Raw genomic sequence first — 5,350 nt, 5'->3', positions numbered from 1 at the left:
ACAGCTGCTTGAGGAAATGAAAGACAGTTGGAAGCAGCAGGAGAGAGGTGGGGGGGTGGGAAGGAAGAGGGAAGATGGGGGTCAGGAAATAAAAGCCCCTTTCAAGGAAGAGTATTGGGACTTCCCTGGTTGTCCAGTGGTTAAGACTCACCTTCCAACACAGAGGGTGTGGGTTCGATCCCTGGTCAGGGAGCTAAGATCCCACATGCCTTGTGGCCAAAAAAGCAAAACATAAAACTGAAGCAATATTGCAACAAATTCAATAAAGACTTTAAAAATGGTCCAGATCCAAAAAAAAAAATCTTAAAAAAAAAGACTATCATAAGAGCAGCGAAGGTAATCAAAAACCAGAATTATTTTTGTTCCTTAGACCACCCCTTCCTTCAGCCCTTATTTGTCTTCTCTCAGTGGACATCAGGTGAGGTAGCCAATGACATAGGCTCCATTATCTTTTGGAATTGTGCAGCATTACCAGTTCAATCCTCTTCCTATAAGTGGGCATGAGACGGTCGTGCTACAGTGGTGGCAGCAGCTGCACCTGCAGTTGCAGCAGCCTGCTGACTTCTGGGCTGCAACTATGGTGGTGTGACCTTGAAACAAATATTCAAGCTGTGGCCCCTGACTCCTCCTCCAGCCCTTCCAACAATATTGAAAGCATATAATCCCTTTTATTGTATCCCTCTCTTCTTGAAATACCTAGAGAGGTTTCTGTTTCCAGCACTAACTTCTGCTTAATACATATATTTAAAACAGCATATTAAAATTAGTTTTAAAATGTTAGTCAATTTAAAGTTTATTTTAAAATATATTTATAAACATGATATATAGATATGGCAATTATCATGAAGATGATCACCCATGGCTGGATACTAAAGTTGAGGAGACACGGATCTCGTTTAACACTCATAACCAAGTTGGCACTATTATTACCTACAAGAGAAAACTTTGAGAGGTTAAATGACTTGCCCAGGATCACACAGGTACTAAGTGATTGTTCTGACTCCACCTTTTTTAAACTGGAGAAAGGACTTGGAACTTCATTTGATTGTCATCAAGGATCAGACATCAAGCAGCACCTGAGCTGTGTCCTGAAGAATTAATTGATTTAGCCAGTAAGCTGGGGAGGTGGGGGGGGATTTCTAGGCTGAACGAACAGCATGAGCAAAGGGATGGTGGTGTGAATGAACATCCCTCATCACAGGATCCGATGGAACCTTACAATTCTGGAGAAGAGGGACATGACTGGAAGTGATGCTTGAGAGGTAAGCAGGGATCCAGTCCTGGGAGGCCTTGGAGGCCATGCCGAGGAGATGAAACAATTCTGAAAGCCAGGGGGCCATGGAAGGATTTTACTGATGGCATGGTCTATTTACATGGGAATTTTAGAGAGGTCATTCTGGTAATCTGAGGCGTGATGGGTGGAGTTGTCTAGTAGAGAGCTGGGATAAGGGGCTAGAGCTATGGGAGAACAGTGGGCTGGGGGGGTCTATAGGTAGGTGATGAGAACAGAAACCATCTATCTTTTTTTTTTTTTTTTTTCTTTTTTTGCGGTACGCAGACCTCTCACTGTTGCGGAGCACAGGCTCCGGACGCACAGGCTCAGCGGCCACGGCTCACGGGCCCAGCCACTCCGCAGCATGTGGGATCTTCCCGGACCGGGGCACGAACCCCTGTCCCCTGCATCGGCAGGCGGACTCTCAACCACTGCACCACCAGGGAAGCCCAGAAACCATCTATCTTTGCATGGTTGATGGTCCACATTGAACAAGACAGTCCACATTGGGATGAGGGCTGGGATCTGGAGGCTGTGGGACCACAGGACATCAGAATATTTTCTCACATGCCAGGGACCCTAAGTCACCCAATCTAACAACTACTCTTAGATTTAGAAGGATGCACGAACACTGTTTTCTCTTAGGCCCCTTCCTTTATCCCCTCCCTATCTGCCCATGTCCCTTCCACCCACTGGCAGAAATACATCTGCACTGTATTTGTGTTAAAATGACCTCATTGTATGTCTAAGATGGAAAGTGTGCTGTTAGTGGGCTCCTCTTTAGGAAAACCCAAGACTTGTCTGAGTGGTGGGTAGTGTTTGAGCCAGGCCCTTTTAGTTTTCTTCCATTCATTTGTGGAGAAACTGGTGCCCTTAGGAAACTGCTTAAATTTTGTTTCATTATTCCCTATGTTTGGATTATGTCCATTCAGTCATTCAATACATACTGACTGTATTCAGTCATTCAACACACCTGCTATATGTCAAAGTTCCTGCCCTCATGGAGATTATATTCTATAGTAGTGATAATATATATATATATGATATGGTAGTTATATATATATATATATATTAGGTTGAAGAAAAATAAAACAAGGTGGCATGGTAAGGGGCTAGAGAGTGATGAAGCCTGATACTTGAGGAGGAGCAGAGGAATCTTCTCACAAAAGACAACATTTGAACAGTGACCTGACTGAAGTAAGGAAGTGGCCATATGGCTCTTGGGGAAACAGGTCTCAGGTAGAGGAAATTGAACTCAGAAACAGAGACTAGATTTGTGGTTACCAGGGGCAGGGGGTGGGGGTAGGGGTAGGGAAAATAGGTGAAGCTGGTCAAAGGGTAAAATTACCAGTTATAAGATGAATAAATTATGGGGATCTAATGTACAGCATAATGAATACAGTTAACAATACTGTATTGTATACTTGAAAGTTGCTAAGAGAGTAGATCTTAAAAGTTTTCACCAAAAAACTATGTGAGGTGATGGATGTGTTTCCTAACCTTACTACAGTAATAATTTTGCCATTTATACATATATCAAGTCATCACATTGTACACCTTAAAATTACACAACGTTATATGTCAATTATATCTCAGTAAAGCAGGGAAAATAAAAGTTACAGGAAAGTTTCCAGACTGTGGCAGGCAGGGCGTGATTTTTTTTTTTTTTTTTTTGTTCTTGTTTTGTTTTTGGTTTTGGCCGTGCTTTGCGGCTTGTGGGATTTTAGTTCCCCAGCCAGGAATCAAACCCAGGCCTTTGGCGGTGAGAGGGTGGAATCGTAACCACTGGACCACCAGGGAATTCCCTGTTTGATTTTATTGTTGTGGCTGTTTTATTTGGGACATAATCTTAAATTGAAAAATAAACAGAAAGTCAAAGTGGAAAAAAAAAAAAAAAAAGAAGTTCTGAAGTCGAGGGAATAGCAAGTGTAAAGTGCAGGGACCGGGGTGTGTTTGCTGTGTTAGAGGAATGAGCTAGGAGGCCAGTGTGGCCGGAGTGAAGAGTGGTTGAGAAAGAGAGGTAGGAGATGAGTCAGAGAAGCAGCCAGGGTCATGGAAGGACTTTGATTTTATTCTAAGTGCGCTAGGAAGCTGCTGAGCAAGGGAGTGTCATGATCTGAATTTTATTTATATATGTATATTTTTTTCCCATAGAAAGCAGAAAAATTATTTATTCCAAAAGATGGCAGAAATAAGAAATTCATCCTGAAAATATACTTTGGTATATATTTTTGGTATAATTCTGGTGAGACAGATTTTCCCTCTGAACATGTTCTCCTACTGACTGCCCCACTGCAGTCTTACCGTGTATAACAGTTTCCAAACGCTTCCCTCATTCTCATGTTGTGAGCAGGCAGCAGCCACCTTCAAACCCACAGGATCCGAGGAGACACAGTAACATTATTTCTCAGAAGGATGGTACTTTCTATCTCGGAACAGTACATAAACATTTTGTGGAGGCAGCACAGTTTAGATTAAATAGACACATCATTCATCAAAATGTAAAGGAGACAGGAAAAAATACTGCATTCTAGAATAAGATATTCAAATGTGGTGTGAATGTTTAAGGCAGCTGACGGCCAAAGTGGGCAAGTCGGGAAGGTGGTCTGGGTATGGAGGTGCTTTTGCATCTAGAGGAGTTCTCTTCGTGACCTCAACGACTGAGCCCTGGCGAGCAGGTCTTCTTCCTCAAGGCCAATGATGTTTGAGGTACCTACCAGATGGTTTCATTTTTCAACTGTGGTCCATAGCGAGGGTTAAGTTGGGCCAGGACTGCAATCAGCCAAAAGAGATAGCAGCAAACTGAACAGGTCACCAAGATGGTGATGATAATGATGATAACTCCCCAGTTGGGACCCTTAGGGATGAACCCAGGGCACCAAGAAGCCAAGGAAGCCCTAGAACACACTCATCACGACGAGAGGCACTGTGAAGCCAGTATACGCCATGGTTGCTGCGGGAGGTGTCAGTCCCTGCCCCGCCACCTCACTTTGGTCCCATCCGGAAGTGTCAACTTGAATTATATTTTTCAGAAATGCTTGCCTGCTGTGTGGGGCGAGGGAGGAAGCAAGGGGATCAGTTAGGAGGATGTTGCATAATCTAGCAAGGGATGATGGTTTGGATAAAGAGGTTAGCAGTGGAGGTGGAGAGAAGTGTTCAGAATCAAGCTCTATTATAAAGGCAGAGCAACTAGAATTTTCTGATGGAAAAGGATGTGGAGTGTGAAAACGGAAGAGGACTAAAAGAAGATACCAAGGGTTTTGGCCTAAGCAACTGGGTGAAAGTAGTGCCATTTACTGAGGTGGGAAGTTCTGGAGAGAAGCAGGATTGAGGGTGGCCATGGTAAGTTTGAGGTGGCTTTTAGATAGGTGATGGAGACATGGAGAAGGTAGTGGTATTAACAAGTCTGGAGTGCTGGGGTGAGGTCAGCTTGGACATATAAATTTGGGAGTCATTAATGTAAGTTTTGAAAGCCATAGGACTAGATCACGGGTTGGTATGCTGTTTTCTGTTTGCCAGCAGAAGGGCAAACAGAAGGTCCAGATAGTAAACATTTTAGGCTTCGTGGGTCATACAGTCGGTCATAGTTACTTAAGTTTGGCACTGTAGTATGAAAGCAGCTGTAGGTAATCTATGAATGAATGAGCATGACTATGTCCCAATAAAACTTTATTTGTAGAAGCAAGTGGCAGGCCAGATTTGGCCCATGGACTGTAGTTTACTAACTCTTGGGCTACATGATGCTACTAGGGAGAGTGTAAAAAGAGAAGAGAGAGCTCAGAGCCCTGGGGCACTCCAACATATAGAGAAAATGGGAGGAAGGGGAGGATCGAAGAGACTTGAGATACAGAAAGTGGCAAAGTAAGAGGAAAATCAAGAGACGGGGCTGGCACAGAAGCAAAGGAAGATGTTTCAAGAAGGACAATATGATATTGTGGTGCCAGTAAACACTGTGAAAGATTTTGAAATGAGCACCCCCCCCCCCGCCCCCACCTGCCAAATAGAATGTCTGTCTAGTATACCCTTTAGGGTTATCTTCATCTATCATTGTCTTTGAGCTATTTTATAACTTTTTAA

The 5,350-nt window shown here is 43.4% G+C and overlaps 1 pseudogene; it reads right to left on the bottom strand.

The window, feature by feature from the left end:
- Window positions 1-3,961: 3,961 nt before the first annotated feature.
- On the bottom strand, window positions 3,962-4,221 carry LOC101335648 (V-type proton ATPase subunit e 1 pseudogene; annotated as a pseudogene).
- Window positions 4,222-5,350: the final 1,129 nt, after the last annotated feature.

Source organism: Tursiops truncatus, chromosome 12 (assembly GCF_011762595.2).
Source record: "Tursiops truncatus isolate mTurTru1 chromosome 12, mTurTru1.mat.Y, whole genome shotgun sequence".
Taxonomy (NCBI): domain Eukaryota; kingdom Metazoa; phylum Chordata; class Mammalia; order Artiodactyla; family Delphinidae; genus Tursiops; species Tursiops truncatus.
The sequence above is the reverse complement of the archived record's forward strand: the minus strand, read 5'-3'. Positions and strand labels throughout refer to the sequence as shown.